At 39.3% G+C, this 24,744-nt stretch overlaps 1 non-coding gene across 1 annotated transcript; it reads right to left on the bottom strand.

Moving 5' to 3' along the window:
• Positions 1 to 10,125: 10,125 nt before the first annotated feature.
• On the bottom strand, positions 10,126 to 10,199 carry trnai-aau (transfer RNA isoleucine (anticodon AAU)). Its single transcript has one exon. It is a non-coding gene; the product is annotated as a tRNA-Ile (tRNA).
• Between the last annotated feature and the right edge of the window lie 14,545 nt (positions 10,200 to 24,744).

The raw sequence follows: 24,744 nt of genomic DNA, 5'->3' as shown, positions 1-24,744 counted from the left end.
AATATTACAATTTGTAAACATTTGACATTGTTTTTTAAATTTATAAGGATAAATATATATTAAATAATGTTTTTTTTTTATGTTACTGAAACATAATATACATCTTAGCTGCTGCTCTAAATATTACCACATAAACATTTATACATTAAAAACAAATATTCACATATATATATGAATTTATAATAATATTTACAATCAGAGTGTTCTGCACGTCTGGCATGCAGGAGGTCCGGTTTTTGTTTCCCTCTTAGTACACATTCTACATATTGCGTGAAGCTGTAGGTATCTTAGAAGAAAAATAAATATGATTGAAGCATTGCAATTCAAAGCCTTCAAATGATTCCCTAGTAAAAGCTGAGTGTTGAAACATGATGTGCCATCCCTGCTGTCCTTAACATGAACTATGAACAAAGCAGCAGCGCAGTAGGCTATTGATAAACCATTCCATTATGTGCTGTGCAAATTGCATATTTGCAACCTGTCTATTATATTACACTTTATCTCATACATACAGTAGCCTACATATATATTAACTGTGTCTGTATATAGCTGTATTGTCTATGCACGTCCATATTTCTGGCCAATGGACAATGGCATGACAACAGCAAGCCTCTGCAAAGCTGCGGCTGCAGAATAACAATCAGCACATCGCACGCACAGTGTCACCCCCCACCCACCCACCCATCCCCAACTACCCCTCACACACACACACACAAACGCACAGTCAATAAACCTGACAGAGGAAGCATGACAAAACATTTTGTTATCTTAAAGCGCCCTCTTGTGTCACAACCCGCTGCAATTCCAGGAAACAACAGCAAAAAATACTGCTGATATTTAGTTCGATGATTGATGTCCTAAATGAGCACATGCTTGTCGCCTCGGATGTGTTTTGTTGAAGGGCTATTGTGCAGCTTCTCGGCTGCTTACAGGGTCCAGGTTAACCACAGTGGAAAAGTGCGGCGCTGCGCAGGAAGTGCTGAGGGCGCGTGGGAGGTGCAAGTGTCGAGAAAAGAAGGCCAGTTCGCACGTGAGGGCTTGTATTTTTAAATCTAAATTTGTCTTAACTTTCCTATCTAATTGGGTCAGGTAACAAATTCAATCCACAATTGTACAAAATTGTTACGTGCATTCTATCAGAAGCACCAAAATGCCCACGAGTTGTTTTGTCTCACCAGTGCTCGTATGCCAAAGTTGATCTAATAAAAAGGACAGAGTGCACCAGTACATGACCCTTAAGCTTTAAGCTAGCCTTGATAGCTAGTCTAGTAACACACAGAAGCCAACTTGTGCACAGTTTTGCCCGACGTAGACAAACTTATCGGAAAGAGAGTTAAAAGTTACCTTATTAGTTCAATTATTGTAGTAAAAGAGAGAAATTGCATTACAATGTCATTGAAATTGCCATCATTCATCAGAATTGTATCAGGCAGAGCTGTGAGGACCTAAAAGCCTTTAAAAAAAATGCTTAATGATAATAAAATATTTAAAATAAATAACTGATCAATTGAAAAAAAAACAGAGTGAATAATTAATAATCTACCATGAAAAAATAACAGGCAGTGCATTACAAAAACAATAAGTAACAATGAACATAAGCTATTAAATTACTTAGCAATACTAATGTATTTATATGATAAATATATAAAATAAATTAAACAAATAAGGACTACAAAAATAAATATGAATGCATCTGCTATCACAAATACCAGGCGACTTTAAACAAAATAGCAATCAATAAACCTTAATAAAATTAGGTCAAAGTGCATAATGATAATAATAAACATGATTAAAAAATGTAAATTTATTTTTTCTTATGCTACTGAATTTCTCAGCGTTGAACCTGTTGAATCTATCCATCTATCTATCTATCTGTCTGTCTGTCTGTCTGCCCGCCCCAATTGGAGTCGTTTTGCTGCATTAATATGGTGTGTCCACCAGGTGGCAGTGTCGCCTTTGTAGCCACAGCAAACACGGACAAATAAACTACAATGTAATTATTATAATACAGTTGTCTGTAATACATTTGTTAGTACTTTTGTAGTTTATCTAAAATAATATGAACAAAGCACATATATTAATATACATAGGCCTATATCTGCTACTAAAACTCTCTGATCCAATTTCTGCAAAATCCATTCATCAAACTTGCAAAAGGACGCTGTAAATCTTGCACACAAATGAAAAATTGAGGTTAACAGATCCAATACTCAGTTGCTACGTTTTGATTGGCACAGTATTTTCATACTGTCATTTTAGCCCTTTCCATCTCGAGTAGCCAAATGTACACTTTGTTCTGGTTTCTTTTGGTCACAACAGAGTAAAGCTGGTTGAGGAAGATGGCCGCCCTTTACCTTCGGAGATCTACAAATATGCCCCTTTTTCCTTCCCAGTTAAGGACCTCGCAGTGCAGCCGGCTACTGTTATGTGTTTTGCAGATGCTTATTATGCAGGGATGTGGATGAATACATCTCATTATGCATCACATTGGAATTATTTGGAAGGTTACAGTAATTGTATTTTTTTTATGATTTACATATTGTGAGTAGCCTGTATGTGCACACAATGTATGAATAAAATGCAAATATAGCCTAAAAAAAATGTCATTAAGTTGCAAAAAGAAGAGCTCTTTAGAATAACTCCTGGCATCTTAAATGTGAGGCAGGGAAAGTACTTACTTTCATATAAAAGAAAGAATTTTGATGTACGCAGCATCTGTGTGTCCTCCAAAGATTTACAAGTACACTCCGTTTTTAGATTCAAATTGCATAATTAAAATAAGTCGACGCTTAGGCACTGTCCACGCCGCGGAGACCGTCGTAACCATATAAGAATTCAAGTCTAATTCTGTCAGATTTCCCACACGAACTTAACCGTAATTGTAGATGATCTCTTGAGATTTTTTTTTTCTTTAATTATTCCTGGTTCGATGATCAAAAGTGACTTCAGTGTGGGTCAAGATGTTCTGTGATTTGAACCCTCAGGCCATCCTGTGTGAAGTTGGCATGTTCATCCAACGACACATCATCTCACTATCCAAAAACATGCATGTTAGCTTCATCCAAACTCGAAAGCAACTGCACAGAGCACAAATGCAAAATCTTAAAAGGGAAAGCCAAGTCAAAAAAATGTTTGACAAAAATGTGTTGTATGTGTTATTCATCTCAGGCGGCAGCTTGCCAACGTCACATGACCAAACCCAGAAAACAGGTGAGCTGTGACAGTCTCTTATCTCTCACTTATTTATTATTACATTCATTTATTTATTCATATTTAAAGGGCCAAGACAAGAGTCAAAGAGTTAGGTTAGACCATATGCGAAAATATTAAAAACAAAATTTTCATCACAAATATGCACTAAAAGAAAATGCTATTTTCATTTTGAGTCCTTTTAATAAATAACAATAATGTGTTCTATGCAGCCCCACTAGTCTAAATACGGTATTTTGGTTAATATCGTGTTACGCAGCAAAATCCAGCAGCTTTGATCAATATTAGAAGGCGGCCATTTTGCTACTCGCTGTTGAGTGGGGAAAAAAACATCACAGTTACTCAGTTCTCAGGTAACAACCAATCACAGCTCAGCTTCAGAAAACAGGTGAGCTGTGATTGGTGGTTGCCTGAGCCTTGAATAACTGTGATGTCAGTTTAAGTCGATAGCACTTGGCAAAATGGCCGCTCCCGTATTTCCTCAAATATAGCAGCTCATAGATGCGCTATTAGTGTTTTGGAAGGCTTTCATTTTTTAATTTATTTTTTACTAGACCACATTCAACGGTTGCAAGCTGAAACACTTAAAACGTAAATGAGAGCATGTAATGGACTGTGATATAATTTGTAGGCATTTAACGACATATTTTTGTCATTAAGTACGATATTATCACGCTGTAAAGACGCTTCATTTGAGCTCAAGCCTGACCTGCTGGCGTGATGAGGGATGGAAAACGAGCCACTGCGTTATAATCATTTTAAAGTGAAGTATTAAAGTAGGCTAAAATTAGTTTTTATTAATGAGGAGCGGGTATTTGTGACATGAATCACATGTAATTCACGTCTGCTCATGACTGGTCTTTTTCCAGTTTGGCACATATTAAGGAAAAATACACTTTGGGGTGTAAAAAGCCGAATTTGCACGACTGGAATGAAGCCTGGGCGTCAAGTTTGCTACATAAGTTGCAGTAATAAGGCATTTTGCTTGTGAAAGGTAGCATCTTTTATTTTATTTTTTAAAGTGGTGGTTAATTCATTTTGTTGGAAAGTTTGCCTTTGAGCGAGGCAAAAGAGGAAAGCAGGATGAGGAGGAGGTGGGGGCGTGCAAAGCGAGGTGAGCTCCTGGAGTGCAGGGCAGTAATGGCAAACGCAGGGTGAGGTAACGTTCTACCAAGACTGGTAGAATGGGGGCCTTTACCACACGCCTTCTGAGGTGGGCACAATGGCCACCAGAGGGCAGTATAATACAGACAGACGTACAGATAAGAAGATAGTCACAATTCCTCATTAGATGTTGTAATATTAGTCATTCTTCACAGAGGATATAGAAGATACACCTGTGAGTTTTGTTATTGTGTTCATTATTATTTATTATTGTTATACATCTTGCTCCGTCATTTGTGTTAAAAGTGCTTGACTTAAAGGGTTACATCTCTGTGACACCAATGCTACTCATAAGCCCATCTATGACAATTTGCATTTTTTTTTTGTTAGCTTTAAGCTAAACCAATGTTCATTAGCCAAAGTTATGGGGTTGGTTTAATACTAACTACTTGAGTCTAAAGACTAGTTTGTCTAAATCAGTGATGTCCGAACTTGGTCCTCAAGGGCCGGAGTCCTGCAGGTTTAGGATGTTTTCCTTTTCTAACACACCTGAAGCTCATCAGCAAGCTCTGCATAAACCTGATAACGATCCTGTTCATTGGAGCAGGGAAACATCCCAAACCTACAGCACTCTGGCCCTCCAGGATCGAGTTTGGACACCACTAGTCTAAATGAAGCTCTTAAATTCACTTCAACAACTCCTCGACATAAAATTGCCACCAGATGGCACTAAAGCAGTCCTGTTTGTGGCTTAAGTCTGAGGACAAAAACAGCAAATAGGCTTAAAAAAATAATATTAAAAAAATGCCTAACCACAAACATGGTTTCCAGGTTTATACTGTGCCCCCCTTAAAGGAACAGAGCTTGAGCCTTGGGGTTTTTTTCCTCCCACTTTTTCTTTTTCATCTAAAAAACTCAGGCCCTGAAAGGTGGCCCGCCAGGCTTCTCATTCTGACTCTCTCTGTTGATCATCGTTTTTTTCATGATTCTTGGATGGGTTGTGACTGGTGGAATTTGACTTTTATGGATCACTAAAGTCATCAGAATCGGAATCAGAAACATACGTTCACTATATAACCTGTTCTGGTAAATTTCCATTACAATTGTAGTTAAATAAGTTAAAAGTTATTCTGGCTTTTTTTTGGGGGGGGGTCTTAGTTTTTGCTTGATTTAGTCCACAGTTCAATGAAAAATTTGGCAATTGGAGAGTTAAATGTCACAAACTCAAAGCAAAACTAGAGCTCTTAGAGCTTTTTACAGTAAGCACCTCCTGCACACACAACAACAAACACCCCAAACGTTCCTCAGGCGATCACGGATAGCATGCAATGCAAATCGTCTCATAGCACGAAGGCTCGGTGGGCGTGCTGAGACCCCCCCCCCCCCCCAGCTGCCAAACAGAAGCACTTCCTGTTCACACAAAGGACACGGCCAGTCTGGATTCCGAGACCGTAGCTCAGCGTCTGTGATGGCCACGCGTCATCGCCCTCGCCAGAAACACAAAAACACTTCCCAGACTGAAGACAGCGAGTGGGCAGGCAGCAAGCGCATACACATACATGGCCTACTATTTAACCGCAATCGTTCATTGGTGAAATTATGTGCTGCTAAATGACACCTGACCTAGTTTTAAGACACTGCCATGTTGACCTTAATGACTTATTCATGTATAACTGTCACTGCTTATTGTTTAGTTAGTACCAATGGTGTTTTATTTGATCCCGTAAAATATTCATAGCCCTTGTTACAGCCCAATTGATGAACAATTCTTCACACAACACCCCAGGATGACAATGCAAACTTAATGATTTATTCATGTTCGATTTTTGTAAATGTATTTTTATATTTCTGAAACTAAGAAAATTCACAATTACAACACCTCTCAATATTCATCAGGTTGGATGGGGGAGCGTCGGTGCCTGGAAGGCTTACAAGTGCCTGGCGCCCTCCTATAAAAACGGACTAATAAAGTTTTATTTTATTTAGAGTAACTATTTTTTATTTAACATTCATTTACGCACTTTAAAAACCATCAAAATGCTTCATCTGATTGCTTCAATCGCACCCCCTTCTCATGCAATGGACTATTCTATCTTTTCACAGAACATTTGCAGACTTGATTCAGGAAGAGAGTTTCAAAACAAACTTGTTGGCGCAATGTGAGGAAAATAAAGAAGAATTATCCCAGCGGAGTGGGTAAGCCGAGACGAAATTATTTTTGGGGAAATTAAATTACCAAACATTTGCATCCCAAAAAGAATATACCATTTCCGGGGGGGGTTGGGTTTTCCACACTGTCAACTGTTGAAGACTGAATCAGATACAGTCAAAGTGTTGAAAAATAAACGTGTTTGAGAATAATCCACAAGAATAATTTGAACAATTTCATCAAGCTCAAGAAATAGGATAATTTTCTCAAATGTAGGTACATTTTAGTTGGTCAAATGCATTAATCAATAAAATCTACACATTTTTTACTTTACTCGTTTGATCCTGGATGAATACACACGATTTTTCAAAGTTAGAGCGTGGGTGGAGTTCCACTTTAATGTTTTACCCCTCCAATCTCCCCGAGATCATTTGGGAGAGGTTCGAGCTCACCAGCGCAACATAAAATGGATGAATCATAATGTTATGGGAATAAATGTGTCGCAATGATGCTTGTCTACTATTAAATCATACAAAGCTCTAATCATCTTTGCAATAGGTTTTAGCTACCTTTTCTATATTTGATGTAACAGATTTGGCTAAAGCGCCCCCCAGAATTCATCCCTGCAAGCCATAAAACATTTTCCACATGTGAGCGGCGACATGAACCTCAACAAACTTGTATCTTTATTACTATCATTAAGTTGACCAAGAGTCTTGGACCAACGCGCGTTTTTTGCGGTCAGGCGCAAAAAGTGTCGCAATCAGTGCTGACAATTTAATTGGTGGAGACGGCGTGAGCGCACATCTGCGTTTTCTTTTTGCCTCACGTGTACAAAAAAAAAACCTGGATCCTTATCGTGCCAAGAACTGAAGTTTGAAACAAACCATGTTTAGATGCTGACCACCATTTTCCACAACATGTCGTTTGAAAATGCTGTGCGAATACAGAGTCATTCCTTTGTTGTTGATTTTTTATTTTTTTTAAGTTTCCCGCTGCCATAATTTCACATCTGGAAAAGTGAAGCCGCTCAAATAGCGCTGGCTCTGGATGCCTGCAGAAATTGTGTATGCAGAGTGAACACATTCTCAGGTGCACCTGTGATTGCAATAAAACACGTCTGGTCCAAGTAAGGCCATAGACTACGTAGAACAATTTAAGCAGAAATTTGTGCTGCTTTTTTTTTTTTCAATGACCTTCTACACACTTTGCATTGCATACATGGGCAAGTGACCAACTGTGTCTTTTGCCTTCAGCTATACTAGAAATACGGTCATGCATAGATTCATCAGATGAGAACAGTGGAAGATTCTAGAAGTCAATATTCAGACTTATAACCGATGGAGCAGGGATTTGATCTACTAGAGGAAATGGAATTGAGTAGATAGATAGATAGATAGATAGATAGATAGATAGATAGATAGATAGATAGATAGATAGATAGATAGATAGATAGATAGATAGATAGATAGATAGATAGATAGATAGATAGATAGATAGATAGATAGATAGATAGATAGATAGATAGATAGATAGATAGATAGATAGATAGATAGATAGATAGATAGATAGATGAATAGGGGTGTGTAAACTTTCCCCATCCACTGTGGTAGATCAGTGGACAGACCAGGATATATCTCATGTTAGCGCTAGTACCAGTACTAGTGCTATTGGAAATACTCTATATGCCCATATAAGTCTTTGTTTTTAATAAATGGGCATCTAACAGTGGCTTCATTTAGATTTACTCTTCAAAACTCGAAGGGGATTTGGGGTCAAGGTTGTTTTAGCTAACGGACACTAACAAAATAACTAACATTTTCGTTAACAAAATAAATAAAAATGAAAATGTTTTTCTACAAAATTAAAACTAACTGGAACTTTATCTTATGTTTATAAAAAAAATATATGATTATTGTGAAAATATCCTTTGTTTTCACCTTTGTCAATTGATATCATAAATGAGCTTTTTGGTGTTTATTTTAAATGTATTTGTTTTGGCAGTGCTCTACATCGATAATGAAGAAGGTCAAGCAGTCGTTTGAGAATTTACTTACTTACTTAAATAATAGACTACTTAGTGACCTTTAAAAAAAAATAATCTTGCACTCGACAAATACTCCATAAACAATAATGAATAAAACTAAACTAAAGCTAATCATTTTCAAAATAATTAAAACTAATAACAACTAACAATAATGCTCGAACAAATAATTAATTGACTTCAAAAAAATAAGAGTTAAAATGAAATAAAAACTAACTTAAAATGAAAACTCCTAAAGTATTCGAACCCTGGCTGTGGTGCAAAACATCCATCCATTCATCTCACAGTGAGCTGGAATCTATCTTGTTTGACTTTGGCCAATCACAAGGCACTCACATTCACATAGACAGTTTAATTATTCCAATTATTGAAGCTAAATATGCTATCGTCTGAATTGTTCACTTTTCCTAACTGTAAGGTTGTCTGGCACAAAAAAAAAGATTACCAATAGTCCTAATTATGTTTTGAAAGCATACACTTTTGACTATAAAAAATAAAAATATTTGGAAGCTGTAAGGTAAGTTATAAGGTTAATTATGGACATAAGCCATCAAACAAGCATATTCATATTAAAACAGATTCTTTCATAAATGGAAATTGTTACATTTCATAACGCTAGGTTAAAAAAAAAATCCTTCTGTTTTATGTCAAATCTCACAACACCAACTAAATGAAAATGTTCTGTCGGATAGCAAGCATCATATTAACAAAAAATGGATGCTTTCCTCGAGTAACAGAGCTAGACAAATAATTTGAGCCTTCAAGTACATAAATTAGCTCCGCTCGTATTTTTCTAACCCGCTCAATCCAAAAAACATATGTGTGTCTATCCGCTTTAGACATGGGATTCATTTTTTGTGAATGTATCACGTTTAAACCGCCACAATAACACGTTGGGGAGTGTTTTTTCCTGACAAAACACTTTTTTGGTGCGAAACTCATAGTTTGTGCTCTTCAGCAGACATTTCAAAAAGGCAATACGATACTGAATAAAAACAACATGTCTTGCATGGTGGTCCATCTCGAGATGCGGTTGAATTTTGCCGGTCCATAACTGTATCACAAGCTCAAAATTGATTGAAGATGTACAATTTTCAAGGATGGCTCATCTAATTGCTACGGATCTTCACTGAAGTCCCCATGAAGCCACCGGACTAAGTAAGATTTGGCTTGGAAAGCCCCCGACCAGTCCCTTTAAATGATTGTGTTTGTGTGTGTGCGTGTGTGTGTGCTTGTACAACACAAGATAGCCAATGCAGCTGAGGTCAAAATGATCAGGATGTGCTTTTTTTCAGCTCTCAAGCAGGCAGCTAAAATCTTTAAGTGATCTTCTTCCAGCTTTCGGAGCTTTGCCAGAGCGAAACGTTGATATATATATTTTTTTTATCTCTGTAATGGAAATTTACCAGAGCAAACTGACATGGTGTAGCAGCATGCAGCTCATTGTCCAAGGTTACTTTTTACAGTCAATTTGTGGGATCATAAAATAGTTAGTTTGATATAAGTGAGACGGCCCTTGTGTTTTTATAGACCTTTTAGGTAAAGTATTTCCACAAGCTTTATGCATCCATACAGCTATAAGTAATAAGTCCCACAATGAGGAAATTTGCAAAGTAAGTGGCCTGTAAGGGGATCGAACCCATGACCTTGGCGTAATTAGCACCACGCTCTAACCAACTGAGCCAACCGGCCACATGTAACTAGTGCTGTCAGCACTGAGTACCGATATGAAATTTCATGATTCGCCAATGTGTCAAATGACCGCAGTATAGCGCCAACTACTGCCGTGGATGACTTACTCCATGTCAGATTTTGCAGCAGCCTCCACGAGTACCTAACACCTAAACATAAGGCCAGTATAGGCCCAAAATATGTGCATTCAAAATGTATTATTGAATTTAGAACAGTTGAAAGTCAACCAGCGTCATGGAACAAATTGTAGTGGAACTTAGGAAGTTCCACTGTATTGTTAATCACACCTGAAAATTATTATGTTTGTAAGGCTAATGTGAGTGCACACTGCTTTTGGTAGTTTTTTTTATTTTTTATTTTAACCACGCAGTCTTTAAAAGAATATTTCCTATGACTAAATAAATGGCTATGGAGCAGCTTATGGCTGTCTGTAAAGTCACCATTGATTTATAGCGTCTGCTTTGACACCCACACATTTAACATGCACTGACCTCAGATGATTCAACAGCTTATTTTGCCACTGAGGCCGGATGACATTGTAAAACCCTTTTGGATGATTTATGTATTGACTTATGCAGTTATTTCCCACTTTAAAAAAATATAAAATATTATTGGGGGCGAAGCTTCCCGTTGCTCAACTCCTCCTATGTTCTCTCTATTGATCGTTCACACCAGATGGAAAACTAACAACTGGTATCTGCGGTATTTGGCATCAGGGAAAAGCAGATATTTGCAAGATGGGTCAGACACAATATCGGGTGTGTCTTAAGTAATCCAAATAAAAATGGACGAAGACTCAGACGCTCTGCGATTGGGATTAATGAGAATTTTTCAAGTGAGAAAACAGACTGGCGCTGATTCATCGATCGTTCCCGACAGCGGCGATTACATGAGGGATCTCAGCGTGTTTTTGTGAGGGAATTTTGTGACGTCAAAGGTTTGTACGTCATTACGTCAGCTTCTATTCGGCACTCTATAGCACCCCTAATTTTCACTGAATCATCTTCAAAATTCCAGTGTCTTTGTCCGTGCGTGTCCGATTCTTGGGTTTAGTCGTACATATGTGTGGTCAGCAGATACTGTAAAATTAGGGGTGTGCATCTCTCCAATAAAAGATGAATTTGATACATATCTCAATACGCTTTAAAGTGGGATGATTCGGTTTGGTTTGAGTCGATGCACTCACATATTTTAAATCAAAACCGATTTTCCGATTCAAATTGTTTTTGTTAAACCGCAATGCACAGATAAATATACTCTTCCAAAGCTATCTGAAGTAATATTTATAAAAAAAATGTGTTGATGCATTGCCTTTTTACACCACTATAAACTGCAACCATATGTGTATGTATGTATGTATGCAGGCCCGGAGTGGGTAATCTAGACAACCGGACATTTTCCCGTGAGGCCAGGCAGCTATATGCACTGCTCAGGACCCCTTTGTCCCGTGGATCCATTTTGAAATCAGCAATCAGGTAACTGGATAAAACATAAATAAATATATTTTTTAGGGGAATAAAATGCATAAATAAAGTAAAGGCATCGTTTTTGATAAAGCTTTTGGATCTAGTTAAATTGTACTCGTAGAAACAAACCTCCATTTTTTTTCTTTCCTGGTCTGATGTCACCCACATAGTCAGACAAATTTTTCATTTTCTCCCCCCCGCTGTTAACTGACCTGGCCCTGACTCCATCTGGCTGCTTATAACAACAACAAAAAAAGCCATCACGGCTGTTTTGTTGTGAGGACATTAGGAAAGACGAGAGAGTCACCAGGAGGGAGCGTGAGAAGCCAATGAAGTGTAGCCTTGAGCTCAAGAAAAAAGATGATGGGGATGGTATTCTCATCTGTCCCCCCAGTGAGCACAAACTAAACACACGTTATACGCGTGAGAACAAATAAACACTCTTTGGGGAGCGATAGTGGCTGTTGAAATTGAAGCGTTTATATTATAAGGCTTTCTGGACATTTAACTTTAAAATATTGATGGCCTTTTAGAAGACAACAAGGATAACATAACATGATACAAATTGTAATGGCTTTTGTACTTAAGCCACTAAATCAACTATTGGTGTTTGAGTTTTGATTTTGTTTTATAGCTTTTCAGTCAATAAATCATGTTTGTTTGTTTTTAAACAAAAAATAACATTAGTTTGACAGATATTAGGTAGGCCTACATGAACTGACTTACAACATCTATACTGAAACAATTACACACAGGTTAACTCTATTTTTGATCGTCATGTCATTTTGGTCAACATTGAGAAATGATCAGGGAACCTCTTGAGTCAGTTGGCTGCGCTGAGAGAAAAGGGGGTGAATAATTTCGCACGCCCTACTTTTCAGATAGTTATTTGAAAAAAAAAGTTTTAAACATCATGTTCATTTCATACCACTTCATGATTGTGTTGATTCTTAAAAAAAATAATAATAATCAGATTTGATATCTTTAGGCTTGAAGCCTGAAATGAGGCGAAAGGTCAAAAAGTAAGAGGGGGATAATACTTTTGCAAGCCACTGTATGTTATCATGATGAATCTATTTCACGTACTGATGCATATATAACAAGAGTCACTGAAAAACTAATTACACTAAGTTGTGGGACTTATTAGCAAACCAAAGGTCAAGGCAAGAGGCATAATACTGAGTGAACGAAATCATGGATAATTTGAAAATGTCAGCAGGATGCATGATCAAACTGCATTACAACTTTTACAACCATTTTAACAGCTATTTGATTTTGCTAGTAATTCATTATAGTACTACGTTACAGCCAAAATGTGATAGTTACCGTAACCGCGTGAACGCTGATGAAGTCTCATCATCGCACTAAGACCTGCTTTCTGCTCAACCATCCAAATTCTAAAAAGATGATTCATCTAATGACTTTAATGCGCCATCACTCATACAGGTAATGCACACCGCACTTGTGCCTACATCGGGTGCAACTTGACCAGCCTTGGAAAAAGCCGTTTTTGCACTGAACCACATGCCGCACTAAGCTCTAATTCATGCGTCAAATGTCTCACGCGGGCTGCCCTTGACATTACTTTTCAAGGTTACACAGTAGTCATTGTATTACAGGTGAGCTGGAAAAACATACTGTGGAAACAGCACCGGATCAAATGCAAGAGCCGTGATGTAAGAATCATAAATGAGCATGACATGGTTCATTTGTTATTCATAATTGTCACAGTGATCACGTTTCCTGTTACAAATACTAAATTATAGTGCTGTTATAACCTTTTGGCACACTGCAGGGAGGGAAAGGGATAAAGTGTCATTGATAGCTATTATGGGCCTCGTCAAGTAAAACAGGATATTCAGTCTTGGGGAGCTACTTGGGACAAAAAGAGAGGGTTAGAATTCAGCTCTTAAAATAAAAGTGCCTTTCTGCAATTTAAGACCACCACATGCATGAAGCACACATTCAGCAAATTTGTTGACATTTCGTATAGTTTCGTATCATTCTCTTACCCTTACCCGTCAGCCTTTCGGTTCTACCGTCGCTGCCCGTAACCCTGAACAGGATCAGCAGCATAGAAAATGGATGAAAGGTGTTAAAAGGGGAGTAATTGAATCCAGCTGACGCTGAACTTTACTCAGGCCCATCGATAACACTGGTGCCCCAAATGCATTCGGCAACGTTGGGTCAAGCTAACAACATTGTGAAGAAGCGAGATCTGTTTACATCATCTGCAGTTCCTTTTAATGTACTTAATGCACCCTGATATCCCTGCATGGAGTCCGGCGAGTCCATGTAGGTCACATGCCTCATCTGCGCTGAATTTGAAGGGAATGAGCAGCCGCTTTGATCGGACCGGAATCAAGTCGGTTGTGTTCAGTCCCACATCAACATAAGGGTCCATTTCTAACTGCCCGTATGCAAAAATGCTAAAAGGAAGAAAACTTCAACCATGCGCAGATAGACTGATAGCGCTCACTAGTGACATCACAGTGAAATCACAGGACCAGCCAAACGATGAAAAAAGTGTGACTTACGTCCGAAAAATATCATACTTAATGTTAAAACAGCAAACAGTGTTGATATCTTGTGATGAGCGTAAAAAGGGCAAAAACGGGAGGCACAAGAATACCCGGTTGTCCTGGATTCACAAGTAGATGGCTGCTAACTCAACAGCTAGCTGGCTAGCATAAGCGTTCCAATGCTGCACTGCATCATCAGTTGAACAAAACAACAGTTTGCTGTCAGTCAGTTAACACAAAACTACCGCATCGGAATTACACAGTTAGCCAAAGCGACTTGACAGACTTGTGATTCCGACTGTCTGTGCTTATAAAGGAAGCAATGTAGAACTATTTATGTTGGCAGGGCCGAAAAACGGAATAAATAAACAAACTAGTAAAGTCACACTCAATGTGATATTGTATTCTATATGTATGTCTGAACTGGATAAGCAGATGATGGATGGATATATATTAGAATAATTGGATTTATTCACTCACTTCCTACTCTCAGAGTGATCAAGCATGCAAGGTGTGGCAATCTCAACCTGTTAATAAACCAAATTGTGACCACTGAATTGGACTCCACAAAGAGTCTCCTTCCTGAATTATTGTGCATTCTTTCTGGACTTATAATGGATCAGGTACATGTTCAAGAACCAGACTTGGTAGGATCACCTTCCCTTCACTCTTCCGACTTCCCTGGACAATTACTGGACCCTCTTCCCCCTCCGGCTTGAGCCTGGAAAGACACGCGGCACCTCGTTAGGAGTCGCGCTGCGGCTCCAATGCTGCTTACCTCACCTTTTGAAGGAAAGACGAGAATGCCATTGAGGATACCCTGACTCACGCGCAGGTGATTCCAACCACGTAGCCTGTGCCCTGATCCACTTCTTACGAGTGTAAGGTATCGGTATTGGAGAGACAGTCCCCCAATAAATACGACCACATGGGTTGTTTTGAAAAGGTGCCAAATTATGACCAAGTGTTACGTATTTTAGTTTAGCGACCTCTATCGGCCATGTTAAATAGCGCAAAAATATTAAAGTGAGACTACATGTTTTCTAGGTCTAGGCTCACGGTGCCTTTTCCTAATCTCAACCATGACGCAAACACTGACTGCGGAACGGACGCGGTTCGTTTTCCGTACGGCCGCCACAAGGAATCGAAAGCATTCGAGTCTGCGTGTCAATTCACACCAACTGCAGTGCGGTGAGGAAGGGATGTGGCGCTGCGGAAGGTTTCCGCAAACATTCTCTTTTTCCCGGACGCCACATTCAGATTTTCATGAAGCTGAAGAAATTACACGAGCCGGACAGGAAGTCGAGCGTCGGCATCAAGGTAGATCTGGTATATTTCAAAATAAAACCGTTTGCAAACTCATTTTTCGGTGGAGGGAAGCTAGCTAACTACATAGCATGACATGAGTTGGACATTTAAGACCAAAAACGAGCTCAGAATAAATTGAACATGACAAAATAGCACTATTTAAACACAAAACGTACTTATCCATGGTAGAAGAGTGTTGACGGTCTTCTGCTCTGATTTAATAATAACTGTTTTGATTTTAGTTATAACTGTTTGGATTTAGTCATAACTGCTTTAACCTCCTCAGTAAAGCTTGATGAGTGTAATAATATGACGGAACGTTTGACGATTCTTCCTTCCTTTTCCCACGTAATTAGCCATCTGTTTTGGGGGAGAAAATGTGTTAAAAAGGATTCCTATGTAAAGTTATATTTGCTGCAGGGGTGCAGGGTTGTCTCAGACCTACTATATTTCCACATCAATCGGCCATCTGTCAATGTGTATTGAGTACTGTCTATCTTGAGACTTAAGGGCAGCACTGAGGACGAAGGGGAGAGGGGAGGGGTTTTATGGGGACCGCTATGCTGAAAGTATAAGAACGACTACAAGTGGGAGGGATAGACACACTTGCAAGAGGAACTGCAGCGTTTTGTCTGTAACTTGTCTGTGTCTAGAAATTTCTGTAAAATAAATCCTTCGAAGGACCTGTTCACCGATCTCCAGTCTGTATTCAGAAAATCAACATTACGAACACGCGGAAAACTTAAGGATCGTTTACTAACAAGAGCCATGGTAGAAATCACAGAAATAATGTCCAAAAGCATATCGATGTGACAACAGGCAAGTGTGGCTATTGTTTACCAATAGGACTCTATATACACAGTTGTTATCGCGTTAACTCAATTCTCCAGCGTGAACCCCCCGTGATCTTGTGGTTTGGCGGGTACAGATTTATGGCACACGGACAGTAAACGCAACGTGTGGATGCTGTACGGAAAACGCACCACGTCGGTTCCGCAGTCAGTGGTAATTGGGCGTTAGTGTCCCATGTAACAACGTAACGTGTAGTGTACAACCCCACTGAAAGCCTAATGCTAACCCCAACCATTAGTCCGACAGCGAATTGACATACACAAAAAAAAAAACACTAAGGTCATTACCGGCCTGTTAGCTCCGTAAGATAAATGTTTGTTTCCTGACCAGATAACCTGGGTTTGATTCCCTTTACTGTTTTTTTTTTTTTTCGCTATTTAACATGGCTGATAGAACATGGCCGATAGAGGTCTCTAAACTACAAAACGTATCACTTGGACATATTTTGGTTCATGGTAAAACGACCAATGTGGTCGTTATTGTTGGAATTGGAAGTAACAGACAGAACTTTCTCAGATGCAACACTCATGTAGCTGTAGTGTTGATTGTTTATGTTTTTAGAATGCCACACACGTTACAGAAATAACCAAATGTGCAGCTAAAACCAGAATAGAGAACGACCAAAGCAAAAAAATGGCTCAAAGTACTTAATTCTTTCACACAATGTTGCCTTCTCTGGTCCAAATCACTCAAATTAATGAAATGGCCAAATGGCTTTGCACACATGCTGTGTAGATGATGGAGGTGGTTGGTACCGACGAGAAATACAGAGTGGAAAGAGAAAGAGAGTGGCAGCTGCGCTCATTCTTTCCACAATAAGCCTTGGCAATTATTTGGAATGTTTGTATGCACTTAGCCCAGTAAAACGATTTTCACAACACAGCCTGAGATTCCCATTGGTTGCGCTGAAGCAGCCAAGCTAATATACATCCATGATTGACAACCCTGATAACGCTCTGACTGATATCTGACAGAAGGAGAACAATAAAAGAGCTGCAATATATGTGCTAGACCCACGTGAACCCCAAATCATTCCAGAGGGAGATGGCACAGAAAACAGCCAACAACCTTTTTGTATCTGAATATTCACTTTCCCAGACGGATGGATCCCCTCATTCCCATTAAGTCCCTCACTGAGACGGCCTGGCTGGAGGGGCTCTGATGTGGTTGGACGCGGTGAGCCACTGCGGATTCCATCTCTGCTTTCATGGAGTATCGAGTGTTCCTTTATAGACCTGGCCTCTCTTCGCTCGAGTCCTTAAATTCAACGGGACAGGCGCAAGCAAAAGATATAACGGATAATGATGCTGAATGGTGATCTATAGCTGAAATGTTGCACTCACAACACGCACGACGCAAAAACGTAGAACCAAGAAGGTTCCTCCAATCAAATGTTTTATTGCCTGTGTGCAATAATAAAAAGAATTCTTGTTTACCTTGTCAGAAAGCCTCGGATCTCCCGTGCACCAGACTGTAATATTCTCTCATATTGTGGCCTTCCTCTGTTACCGGAGGTCAGGAAGTACAGTTAAGAACGCTGCTGTGGGACAAATGCAGATTACTGAAGATTGAGGTATCCTTGAGAGCGAAAATAAGATTTGCTGTAAACCGAGGATTGAAGCAAAAAAAATAAAAAATAAGTTTGCATCGGCTTCTTTGATGTTACGGATACGGATAATCTCTTTTATTTCATTAATACCAATTTACATTTTGCAACGCCTGAATCAGTGAATCATGTAAGTGGCGTCTTCAGTCTGTTCTCTGTGTAGTAGATTTGTGTCAGACGCATTATACGCTGTCTTCAGTTTATCCAGCCAATTGCGCAATGTCATGCTCTGCTAACAGCAACATGATTACTTGCATCGCTGCTGATTATGATTAACTTGTCAGCGTTGAAGTATTGCAGAGACTCTTCTTGTCATCTATGGTTGGTCACCCGACTTGTGTGTACGTGTAGCTTTGTCTAGTGTTGGAGTACTTGAGATCAGTCCCAAGACCAAGACAAAGAAAGATGTAAGGGTCTCAGTCTCATCTCAGAATCAAAGGAATTTTTATTCAGTCTTGTCTCGGTCTCTGTGTCCTTACATCACCCCAACGTTTCTATTATCTTTACACCAAATGTTCTTTTGTTATTGATCAATGTCACCTCCGTCTTCCTCTAACGTTACTTGTGTAAGCAAGACATTTGCCGAAGATTTAGCTCAACACTTCTTGCAGCGGTACACGTTGAAAAGTTAGATTAGTGGAATCGATTGGATTACAAACATTTGCCAATGTTACTGCCCGGACCGGACTACATGGCAACATATCACATATGCTCTGAGGTAGGATGGCTCGGGGGGAAAAAAACCCGAACATTCTTGCATTTTATGTACTTTCGGATTTTATTGGTTGCTGTGCATTTATCATTTGTAAATTTGAGGTGAATAATCTAAAGCAAGTTAGCTAGTTTCCCGACCGCGCTAGCTATTAGCGCTAGCATGTTACAGCAAAAACAACAACAACATTGTTGATTCATCACTTATTTTCGTACACTTTAACATTAATTTCAACTTATGGGCTGCTGGGAAAGGAAAATAAAAGACCTTAAGGATGGTATTTGGAGAGATCTCAAAATCGAACATCTTGACCACGAGATCTACTTTTAGCCAGAGCTAGCCACGGCTAGCGGCTCACATATATCACGATCGCATTACGGTAAACGCATTTTTACCATCTTACAATGACACTTACCTTAATCAAAATGGTCAGAACACACTTTGGTTGTCGGTTGGAAATCCTTTCAATTCATCTTTGCAATTCTGGACACTTCATTGTCCATTGACATGAACGGCACACAATGTGGGTCACATGACGTCATGTGAATACTATCTATACCAGCAGAAATTAACCTGCTGAAGCTCTCTAGGTTTCCCATTGAACGGAATGTAGTACACACGGTTTTACTAACACCTTTCTATTGTTAATCTCAGTTGACTGTTAGGCCACATTCCTACATTTTTCGAAGACTCCAGCTTCAAACTGCTTCACCTGCTTTCAGACTAACTTTCGGCCATTGGGTAAAGGTTCCCTCGAGTTCCCCCAGCGATCCTAGGGCGTCTGCATTTTTGTTTTACTGTGGAATTCTTGTCTGTTCCTGGTGGATTTCAGTCAAGACGCTCCTGCTTTGAAGCTCCCATCAACAGAGCCCACAAGTTCTTGTTCCATAGCTGACTCACTAAAATAATTCACTGCATATATTTAAAAAAAAAAATGGTTTCAGAGGTTAGAGATAAGGATGTAGGAATTTGTAGTTGATTAACTTTAGTTTCAGAGAGCTAACCCCGTCTGATTGCATCAGGAATGTCGAAGAGAGTCATCCTGGACTCGGTGCTGAAAGGACATTTCCTTTCACTCCATTTTTCATTGGATATCCTCATCAGTCGCCAAGTATTTTGATTTCATCTTTAAACAAGAATATGAGACATGAGTTATGCCAATTTAATCACATCGTTAATGGATCATTCCAGGCTTCTTTCAAAAACTCGTCGACATTTTCAGATGGTGAGGAACAAGATGTATCGTGCGCGCGGACACAATCACAAGAATGAGGAATGTACGTAACATTCGATGTCTCTTGCAGACACAAGTGTGGTAGAAGTTGCGGACAGATGGCGGACTACAGCAAGTGATCCAACATATGGCTGTCGTGCCCTCCGTATGCCATCAAGCCAATTTTATATCTTTCCCGCACATGTTAGTCGGAGGAAAAACGTTCTGTGGTTTAAGATGCGTGCGAGTCCAGTCAGCTATTCTTCACTTAGCAACACTCTTTGGAAAATATGTTTGAATTTTTCAGCCTCTCAGCCGTAATCTCTTCTCTTTGTGTGAGCAGAACACCGGCAAATTGGGCTATTCTGCAAAACGCCCAGTTGGATTACATTTCCAGAAAGCTGCGGCCTTTCAACACAAACCTTTGCAGATCAAAAGTGGTAGGGATTGTTAAAAAGGGAGCGAAAAAGACTGACATATGCTGACAGGTTGATTGGATTGACTTGGAGTAGAGGAAATGTAGAAGTGTATTCTTTTACTAACATTTCAAGGCAGTAATCAAGCCAACTCTTCTGGCTGACATATTTGGGTCTCCCGAGTGCCTGCAATCATCAAGTGTAAAATTACACTGCCGATGTTAGAAAATGGGTCTATAGGGCAAGACGTTCAAATGTTGGCCCTATTGTGATGTAATAGTCCGGCTTTTTTTTGGGCCACTGTTATTCAAAAACATATGGTTCTTTATCCCATGGATTAACACTTGTTAGTCATCATAACGCAAAGCTCATTTGCATGAGACAGGCCACCCCTCAAAACCTTCGGAATTCAACGGCGCTGATAAACAAGAATTTTGACCAAAGTCAAATGTCAGACATTTCACAAAGACATATGGGATTTTGTTAAAAAATTGCATCACATGTGCCCTTTAAACAAAGCAAATCAATCATGTAACTGACACCTAATTGAAAGCTAATTATTTAGTCAAACTTTCCGAAACCCAGGACACAATTTGGAGTGGCAAACGAAGTTTTACTGCACTTTCCTTGCCTCAAGCAGCTTTATGTTTAAGAAAATAAAAAGGAAAAGGAAATCTTTAGTCTGCGCCGGCCGCTGCCAGCACTTTCATATTGTGGCTGTGTGATGTTGTGAGCTGTCCTTGCCTATCAGAACGTGTGATGCCTTCTGCTGCTTGCGGTCATGTCATTACCAGAAAATGAGTGCAAAAAAGGTTGAAACACAATTCCCACCATGTAATGCTGTTTTCTGACCTCCGGATGCATGACTACCACGAAGCAAAAGACACCTGATGCCTTTCAGTTAACAGAATAGAGTTTGTCTGTGTATTCTGCTGTTGTCAGTTTGTCTGTTGCTCCTTTTAGCTACTGTTAGTAAAGATTATCACACACAAAAAAAAAGGCAAAGAGGGTTTGTGGTTTGAGTGGTGGAGCGTGGAGGACCCAAGTGCAGAGAGGCAGAGAAGCAAGTAGGAATTAATATTCAAAAACAAAACAAAGACAAACACTGAACGTGTTTGTAATAAAAAATACTCTAGTTAACAACCCATGAATCAAAGTAGCATGGGTGCGAGTGTTGGAACGCGGCCATCAGTGGCCGAAAACGACGCTGATGTGTGAAACCCGGAAGTCGGAAGTCCGTGGCATCTACCCCATTGGGGACTGGTAGAAGAGGAGGGGGTGTGTGTATGTCCGCAACTTTTAGAGAGAAAACAACCCTTTTGATTGGTTAGCTTTTTCTCAAAAGAAGAGACACCACAGAACAATAAATACCATACAAACTATATAAAGTATTTTGTCACAAAAATAAAAGTATTTTGTTCAGACTTTGTTACAAAATTGTAGTTACTTCTGCTTGTCCTGTTTGATAAGAAAGAATTTTTAGGGAAGATACAGGCTGCTACATTAGCATCTCGTGCTAGCAGCTAACCTACTACAGTAATTGTGTTGTTTTTTTACGTTGGCTTTCTTATTTAATCACTTGTAAGACTATTAAGATGTTACTTTAATCAGCCCCACATTTAATAAAGGTTTTAGGATGGAGAAAGCCATGACTGAAAATATTTGTATTTTTCATATGGTTCATATGGTACATTGTTCTGTTGAAAATGTGAAGCCCCGGTCTTCAATTGCCCCCTTACTGAGTGAGTTAAGAGACTCCTTAGTGGTTGCTTTGTTGTCATCAACTACTGTAAGTGATGATATCAGGCACAATTTGCTGTCCAATATGTCATCGCTGCAAAGTAAATGGCTTGTCTACAGCTCGTGTTACCGCAAGTAGTTGCAGAGCGCTCCAGTGATCATTCCGGGATGTCCTCAATATATTGTTGTTTTATTACTCAAATCCAGCACGCGGTGGTTTATTTTTTCCACAACACTAACATTACCTCAGATTTTTGTTTTAGTTAAATTGTTCTTGTTGTCTGTCTGAATACCCATTTCATTTAGCTTCTCTCGGTTGTTCTCGAGAAGCTTGAGGAAACCCTACGTAATACTTGGCCGCATGTACAGTATGAAAATGAACACGTCTGGTGCTTTTCCTAATTGAACATGGTTCTGTGAAGCGCGTGGAACCTCTGCTTTCTATTGTTTGCTAGAAAAGCTTTGTTTTTTCAAGACTTCTCTGCAGAAATGCGGCGTGTCACACTGATTTGTGTCTCACTCTTGACTAACTGACTTGGGGATATTTCACTCCTCTTCACTGGTAAGCCAAGAGGCAGATGTCAACACTAGCTAGAACGTGAAAATGTTCACAAACGCTTGACATTATGTGACACTTTATGAGATCCAAAAATACCAAATATTCAGCCTATGGAATTGAAAAGAATCGATTATATATATTTTTCATGTGTAATTTTGCCCACCAAGCATTTACCTGTTTAATTCTGTCATATTTATTTTTATTGTATCCTTACATATTGCTGTTAGTCATTTCACATAATGTGACTGGTTGACCACGTATGCTGAATTTGACTGCATTCAAGCTGAACGAGTTGCTTTCTTGCAGTCCAAACGAGCGGTCTTCTGTTATGTATCAGTCTTTTGACAGCCACCTTGGCAATAGCGGACGGGCCTGCACTCTGGCCACCAACACTAAACACATCTGTGGCGGAGAAACGAGTAAAAATGGATTAAGAACAATTTAGTTTGACTATAGCAAAGGATTTATTGCATGCACTGGAAGATTAAAGTGGTTGATTTTTATCTCACATGGCTCGTTTACTTTAATAGGCCGCATCTTCCTGAGGTTAGGTTTGATCTATTGGGTCAAGTATTATTTGGAAAAAAATGTTTTCCCTGCAGTCAAAGAACAAGTTTGACAGTGAGGCTCAACAGAAGTGTCGGCTGAGACGCAGAGCTCCAAAACAGCTTGTGATGTTAGGCTGCGTTGTGGAAAGTTAAACCCCCTCAAATGCGAGCCTGCCATTGACAGAACAATAACAGGCTTTATGTTTGTATATCCACAATTACAATTTGCATAACTAATGTTTCCACTTTTACCTCAGTCTTTGGCATCAGGGCCAGTTTACAGGGAAAGCCTTTCTGTGTCACAGACCGACCTCCACCAAGGAACAGGAAAGGGTCTGTGTGCGTGTAATAATGCAACATATGCACTTATGAACAGAAGCAGCAGGCTCGGCGCTTGGATTGTAACCGGTGGCGGGCGTGCGAAGGGCTGCGTGAGTATTTGCTTTGGCTGATGCTTGCTTTGATTTCTGTACCAGCTGTTTCCCAAAGTGCTGCAGTCAGAGAGTTTGTATCTATTGATCATTACCTCCATCAAGGAGGTCATGTCTGGCCACTTTGATTTCTCACTGAATGACGGTAATGACAAAATTCAGACATATTGGTTTGGCCTTGGAAGAGGCCAGCACTCAACTGAATGCAATTGTAATTTTCATCTGTTAACGCCACCAAGGGAGTTCGTCATGGTGAACTCTCCCACCCCTGCGGAGTCAAACAATCCAGACATTAGGGGCTCTATTTTCAGCCCATATGCAAGTCTAGTGTGAGACGCAGTCTGTATCTGCGTTTCGCACACATGCAGCTTATTGCAATTTAAAAAGGGTATTTTTACACACGTTTTAAATTTTATTTTTTATATTATTTTAACTGTCTGTGTCTGATTTTACTCCACTTTGTGTGCATCGATGATTGTGGTGAGAGTTGAGTATTGCACTGCCATTTAAAGTGCCTCCTTTAATTCCCTTTTTTTTCAATTGGTGTGCCAGACAAGGCAGAAGAAGTAAAAGCCTCTTAAAATCATCATGTGTGTCAGGATACTTCACAGGAAATATGGTGGGAAAACAGCAAGAAAAACTGTTAACTAGAAAATGTATTAATTAATTTCGTAAAAGGGAATGTCAATTTTCTTTTTTCTTTTTTCTAATATGTTGTATGTGCCCCCACAGTCTACACACAGCATTCTGATCAGTATTGTGTTAAGCAGCTAAATCCAACCATTTTTCTCCATCTCGTGGCGGACATTTTTACATTTGCTGTCAACTGAAAAAAACATTACGATTGCTCTGGTAACAACCAATCAGTGCTCAGCTTCAGAAAATAGGTGAGCTGTGATTGGTCGAGAAACTGTGATGTCATTTTCAGTCAACAGCAAGTGATAAATTGGCCACGAGATGGATTTAAAAAAAAGTGGATTTTGCTGCTTAACTCATATTCCACAATTGCCATATTAATCAGAATACTGCATTTAGACTAATAGGGCTGCATAGAACATATTACTATAAAATCAAATTTTGCATTGACTTACACTTAAACAAACAAACAAAAGCCTGGCTGCTGTGTTTTACATACAACACTGTCAAAATATGTTCTAATGTGCAAATAGGTT

This window comes from Leptonotus elevatus, chromosome 11, assembly GCF_054856555.1.
Source record: "Leptonotus elevatus isolate MCC_2025b chromosome 11, RoL_Lele_1.0, whole genome shotgun sequence".
Lineage (NCBI taxonomy): Eukaryota > Metazoa > Chordata > Actinopteri > Syngnathiformes > Syngnathidae > Leptonotus > Leptonotus elevatus.
The sequence above is the reverse complement of the archived record's forward strand: the minus strand, read 5'-3'. Positions and strand labels throughout refer to the sequence as shown.